This window comes from Octopus sinensis, unplaced genomic scaffold, assembly GCF_006345805.1.
Source record: "Octopus sinensis unplaced genomic scaffold, ASM634580v1 Contig07151, whole genome shotgun sequence".
Lineage (NCBI taxonomy): Eukaryota > Metazoa > Mollusca > Cephalopoda > Octopoda > Octopodidae > Octopus > Octopus sinensis.
The window spans coordinates 12501-20000 of record NW_021829878.1 but is presented as its reverse complement, the minus strand read 5'-3'; positions in this window follow the sequence as shown (position 1 = coordinate 20000).

The window sequence follows — 7500 nt, the reverse complement described above, 5'->3', positions numbered from 1 at the left end:
TGGATTCCTAAAAAGTTATCCGCCAAACAGAAATTATTTTCTTTCTTTTCTTATTGCATTATATCTCAGTACAATTGCGTAACGTTTCTTTCTTCCAATAATTCTGATATTTTTTTTTTACTCTGGTGGTTAATCTCTCCTTAAAATTTGTCTTTTATTAACATATTGTCTCTGAATTGCCAACAACATAATAAAATCTATCAGCTTGTACGTTGTTTGTTAATTAATTTAAAACATATTAAGTGTAAATGAATGTTTCGTCTGTAATTTTGTTTGCCTGGAACGCAATATTTCCATGATGTTTTCAATCCTGTCATTTTCCTGTCAATTTCCTGTCATTTTCCTGTCAATTTCCTGTCATTTTCTCGTCAATTTCCTGTCATTTTCCTGTCATTTTCTTGTCATTTTCCTGTCAATTTCCTGTCATTTTCCTGTCATTTTCCTGTCAATTTCCTGTCAAATTCCTGTCATTTTCTTGTCATTTTCTTGTCATTTTCCAGTCATTTTCTTGTCAAATTCCTGTCAAATTCCTGTCAATTTTCCTGTCAATTTCTTGTCATTTTCCTGTCATTTTCCTGTCATTTTCTTGCAGCTGATTGTTCGGCAATTTCCGTAAATAATTTTTAAATAATTTACCATCATTTCATGTCCTGTTGAAGTCGACATTTCCTTTTGAAGTCGGTGAGGTGGACAAAATGAGACACTGAGGCTAGGAGCGAGTGTAGAAGGAACTCGCATACTCACACGCACGCGCCAACACACACACACACACCACACACACACACACCACACACACACACACACGCGCACACACACACACACTTACCCACACACACATATACAATGCATGTATGAACGCGTATAAGAAATGTAATTTGTTTAGCTGTGCGTGTGTGTGTGTGTGCGTGTGTGTGTGTGTCGTGTGTGTGTGTGTGTGTGTGTGAGTTGATGTGTGTGGAAGTAAAGCATTTTCGTGTTTCTCTGTGCGTGCAACATTGTGCTTGCGTGTGAGCGCGTTCTGTTTTAACTATTTATACACACACACACACACATACATACACACACTCACACACACACACAGACACACGACACACACACACACACACAAACTCGCAAACACACACAGACTCAAACACACACGCACACACAGAGACTCACACACACACACACACACACGACACACAGACTCACAGACTCACACACACGACACACACACACACACACATACACACACTCACACACACACAGACACATGACACACACACACACACAAACTCGCAAAAACACACAGACTCAAACACACACACACGACACACACAGACTCACACACACACACGACACACACACACAGACTCACACACGACACACACACATACACACACACACACATACACACACATACACACATACACACACGCACACACACACATGCACACATATTACCTCTCATATTCATCTAAATACATTCATACATCTTGCAAGTCTGGGTTTACATTAAGGGGTCAATGGTTGTATGTCGTGTGCTTGTACTGGTACTGATTTATTTGACCCCAAAAAGACGCGAGGCAAAGACAACCACGAGGGAACTTGAACCCAGAACGCAAAGAGGAAATGATGCCACGTAACCCCCCCCCCCACATATAATAATCTTTCCTACCACAAGCTCACAAGAAGAAGTTTTGTTGGGTGAACAGTCGATTACAACGACCGCGGTGCTCCACTCCACTGGTGGAATTTGAACCCAGAACGGAAAGACTGATGCAATTCAACTAAGCCACAAATGCACACGCATAATAACCCTTTCTACAATAGGCACAAGGCCTGCAATTTTGGGGTTAGGGGGATGGTCGATTCCACAGAACCCCAGTGCTCCACTGGTATATATTTCTTTTACTACCCACAAGGGGCTAAACACAGAGGGGACAAACAAGGACAGACAAAGGGATTAAGTCGATTATATCGACCCCAGTGTGTAACTGGTACTTAATTTATCGACCCCGAAAGGATGAAAGGCAAAGTCGACCTCGGTGGAATTTGAACTCAGAACGTTCAAATTCCACCGATTATATTGACCCCAGTGCGTAACAATCAGTAATAAGACGGTGGCGGTGTCTTAATTAGTTTTGCTTCGTTCAGCTACACACTGTCAGGACAAGCACGACCGACCATCCAACATCCCAGTCTCCTATACCGCCTATCCACAACTCTCCCTTTTCCTGCCGACCAGCTCACTTGCTAACCGCAGTGAACACCCTGCCTACAGTTCGTCTACAATCCTTGCTCAGTGCCTTACACTAATACTTATTTCATCGATCCCGAAAAGGATAAAAGGGCAAGTTGACTTCGTGGAGTTTGAACCCTGGATACAAAGAAGGATGAAATTATGTGAAGCAACACACACACACGTGCGCCTAATAATCCTCCCACTAAAGGCAAAACGCTTGAATTTTGCGGGTTGGGCAGTCGATTACGTTGACCCCTAGTGTATGACTGGTACTCATTTCATTGACCAAGGTAGGATGAAGGCTAAGTGAGTCTCGGTTGAATTTGAACCTAGTTTCCGTTTCCTATAAGTCGCCAAAAAAAAAAACAGCTTTTACTGCAAACAGATGAAATGCAAGCGAGCAACACACATACGAAATAACCTTTTCCACTAAAAGCACAAGGGCTGAAATTTTGACGGGCAGGACTAATTGATTACATCGACCCTAGTACGCAACTGGTACCCACTTCATTGATTCTTAAGGGATAAAAGGCAATGGTTGATCCGAAATTTTGACGGGCGTTTGACTGCGGCCATGCTGGAGCACCCGCCTCTAGTCGAGCAAATCGACACCACGACTTATTCTTTGTAAGCCTAGTACTTATTCTATCGGTCTCTTTCGCCGAACCGCTAAGTTACGGGGACGTAAACACACCAGCATCGTTTGTCAAGCAATGCTAGGGGGACAAACACAGACACAAACACAGACACGCATATATATTATATATATATATATATATATATATATATGTAGGTCCCGGGTTGAGTCGGGGTTAACCACAGTAAATAAGGTACTCAATACATAGCAGAGTAAATTAATTTATTATATAGAAGCTTTGGTGATGGTTATAAGGGCACTGGGGTGTGCTAGGATATGTAGGTCCCGGGTTGAGTCGGGGTTAACCACAGTAAATAAGGTACTCAATACATAGCAGAGTAAATTACTTTATTATATAATAAATATATATATATTATATAATATATATATATATATATATTATATATATATATATATATATAATATATATATATATATATATATATATATTATATATATACATATATATATATACGACAGGCTTCTTTGAGTTTCCGTCTACCAAATCCACTCACAAGGCATTGGTCGGCCCGGGGTTATAGCAGAAGACACTTGCCCATGATGCCACGAAGTGGGACTGAACCCAGAACCATGTGGTTGGTTAGCCACTCACCAATTATATTTATATACACGTAACGAGTGTGTGATACAAGTGCACGTGTGTGTGTGTGTGTGTGTGTGTGTGTGTGTGTGTGTACATGTGTTTGATCGTGTGTGTGTGTGAGTATATACGTGTAGTGATTGCTAGACTTAATATCTCATTTTGCCTCCCTCACTGACATCAAAGCAAACTCGAATTGAACAGGACATGAAATGATGGAAAATGAATAGAAATTACTTACGGAAATTGCCGAACAATCAGCTGCAAGAAAACGATACGGAAATCACAAGATTGAAAACGTCATCGAAAGATGGCGTTGCAGTCGAACGGAAATACATGAGAAGCCTTTCTTCAAGCTTGAAATATTTTAAGACCATAAAAACTAACATAAAAGCTGATACATTTTATTATTTCGTCATCATTTCAGGGACTTTGTGTTAATAACAGACAAACAGCTCTATCTGCGACAATTTCATCTGAATCGAAGGAGAGGGGGCTTTCTCCGTCCGGGTTGCGGATCCGTGGAATAAGCTGCCGGACGAGATAGTGAAGATGCCGACGACCGCTCGGTTCAAAGCCTCCCTTGACCAGAAATGGCCTGAACTCTTTGCATAAACACCACCCTGTACATAACTTCATGTCCCCCTACATGGCCTTGCTTTTTTGCTTTTTGAGCCAAAAAATTAACTAACTAACTAAAATATCATTGAGAGATTTTCCAGGAGAGTAAAAAATAGCAGGAGAACTGAAAAAAAAAAGAACTTTACGGAATGCTGCTGACATAATACAATGCTGTGAGAAAAGAAAAATAAATCAATTTCTCTTTCGCAGACAATGTTTTACGAATCCAGCGTTTTACGAAAGTATCCATATTAATATTGTACGCATTTAGTTGCATACTAGACTTAATACCCGGCGTTGGCCGGTGAAGCATTCACAGAACTGTTTCCCAGTTTATAGAAAGGGAATTCATGGTACTTCTGCATTGTATATATATTTAACCTAACTTCTGGACTTGTTTAATTGTTAGTTCAAGTTTCAGAGTGAAGAATTATTTCGAAATTTAGAATATAACTGGTGTTCTTAATAAAGGCACAGTTGTTCTTAATAAAGGCACAAGTGTTCTTAATAAAGGCACAGGTGTTCTTAATAAAGGCACAGGTGTTCTTAATAAAGGCACAGGTGTTCTTAATAAAGACACAGGTGTTCTTAATAAGGACACAGGTGTTCTTAATAAAGACACAGGTGTTATTAATAAAGGCACAAGTGTTCTTAATAAAGGCACAGGTGTTCTTAATAAAGGCACAGGTGTTCTTAATAAAGGCACAGGTGTTCTTAATAAAGGCACAGGTGTTCTTAATAAAGACACAGGTGTTCTTAATAAGGACACAGGTGTTCTTAATAAAGACACAGGTGTTCTTAATAAAGGCACAAGTGTTCTTAATAAAGGCACAGGTGTTCTTAATAAAGGCACAGGTGTTCTTAATAAAGGCACAGGTGTTCTTAATAAAGACACAGGTGTTCTTAATAAGGACACAGGTGTTCTTAATAAAGGCACATTTGTTCTTAATAAAGGCACATTTGTTCTTAATAAAGACACAGATGTTCTTAATAAAGGCACAGGTGTTCTTAATAAGGACACGGGTGTTCTTAATAAAGATGCAGATGTTCTTAATAAAGACACAGGTGTTCTTAATAAGGACACAGGTGTTCTTAATAAAGGCACATTTGTTCTTAATAAAGACACAGGTGTTCTTAATAAGGACACAGGTGTTCTTAATAAAGACACAGGTGTTCTTAATAAGGACACAGGTGTTCTTAATAAAGGCACATTTGTTCTTAATAAAGGCACATTTGTTCTTAATAAAGACACAGGTGTTCTTAATAAAGGCACAGGTGTTCTTAATAAGGACACAGGTGTTCTTAATAAAGGCACGTTTGTTCTTAATAAAGGCACATCTGTTCTTAATAAAGACACAGGTGTTCTTAATAAAGACACAGGTGTTCTTAATAAATGCAGAGGTGTTCTTAATAAAGGCACAGGTGTTCTTAATAAAATTCATGCTAGGAAATGGGTTTAGTTAGGCATCTTGCAAAATTAGAGGATATTTATTAAACCAATATCAATTTGTAATCATATTAGCAATTATTTAGCTGAAAATATTACATTTATCTATTTATCAATTTATGCTGTTGGTGTTACCTGTGGAAATAGTTTTTTCTTCCATACATACAGACATACATACATACATACATACATACAAACATACATACATACATACATACAAACATACATACATACATACATGCATACAAACATACATACATACATACATACATACATACATACATACATACATACATACATACATACATACATACATACATACATGCATACATACATACACACACACATACATACACACATACATGTATGTTCGTGTGTATGTCTGTCTGTCTGTCTGTCTTCCGGCTAAGTGTGAGTGTACGCGCGAGTATTTGCGAAATAAAACAAAAACAGATTTCCTACGAAAGCAAAAACTGAAATTCTATATCGAAATAAATTCTCTCTTAAATTATTTTAATTTTAATTCATTGTATTAACCCATCAAAGTACTTCAAGTGGCCTGAATAAAGCGATGCCTTTGGAGATTATATAGTAACTGGTGCACTTCTCTGTAAATATAATGGGCCCCAGAACACACACGTTTCATTATGAAAGCCACAATTTGCTCTACCATTCTGTCCGGAACTTGTTGCATGTCCCCTATCGTCTGAGTGTTCTCCTGTAAATCGATCCCCTGGAAAACACTGAGGAAACACTTCGAACTGACATCATCCATTGGGTCTATGACATTACAGGATGTGTTTGGGACCACTTCAGCTTTGTAATCGCAACGCAGTTTCGGATTCCAAGGACAAATCAATTTCAATGTAAAATGACGGTCAAGTGTATGTTAAACTGCTCTCGTATATAAGGGTGTTGTGAATGAATGTCTGTGTGTGTGTGTGTGTATGTGTGAGTGTGTGCGTGTGGTGTGTGTGTTTGTGTGGGTGTGTGAGTGTGTATGCCTGTGTGTGTATGTATAAGTGTGTGCGTGTGGTGTGTGTATTTGTGTGTATATATGAGTGTGTGCATGTGGTGTGTGTGTTTGTGTGTGTGCGTGAGTGTGTATGCCTGTGTGTGTATGTATGAGTGTGTGCGTGTGGCGTGTGTGTTTGTGTTTGTATGAAATCTTCGTAGTTTTCTTAAGTCGAATTCTCCTGGGAGGGATTTGGAGATCTTTGCCGAAATTAATCGAATGAATTTTTAAAAAAGGTGTATTTAGGGCGAAGAAACAATATTTTCAGCTTTTATTTCTTCCATATCCACATTTCCAGTGAGGGATTCATATTTTGCTTCCACATTTCTTCTACGTTCGTACTTTACTTCTACGCAGGCGCAAAGCAACACATCCAATCCGTCTAACAAAAGGAGTTTTCTACTTTTGGAAAGAAGGAAATTATATGAGAAGCAACTTAGGGTCTTTTTTCTGGAAGTTTGAAACTAAAAGAATAAATCTTCCGGATTCTATCTCCGTGTCTGTAGACGTAGTTTAAACAAAACCCCTCTTTCAAAAATTGTAAAATAAAAAAAACTTTTGGGTGGGAAAGAAATTTTTATTTTGGAAAATTTCTTTTTGTTTTTTTTTTTTTGGCAAAATCGTAATCTTCCATAACTAAAACATCGGAAAGAGTAAGAAATAAATGAAAAGGAATATGGATTTGGGGTTAGGGTAAACCCGCCGAAATTTGAAAGAGAAAGGATTTCATAAAAACATATCCGGAGGCTGAACTCATAAGTAAGATGGTTAAACGTTCAGATGCGAGGTGTCCGAAAAAGATAAAATGCCTTTCCTTCAGTTGTCGGCAATTTCCGTAACGAACTACTTACGGAAATTGTCGAGCAATTAGACGCAAGATAAAGACAAGATTGAACCCATAAAGGAAACATTGCGCTGCAGGCAAAGAAATTTACAGAAGTTTTCATTCACACTT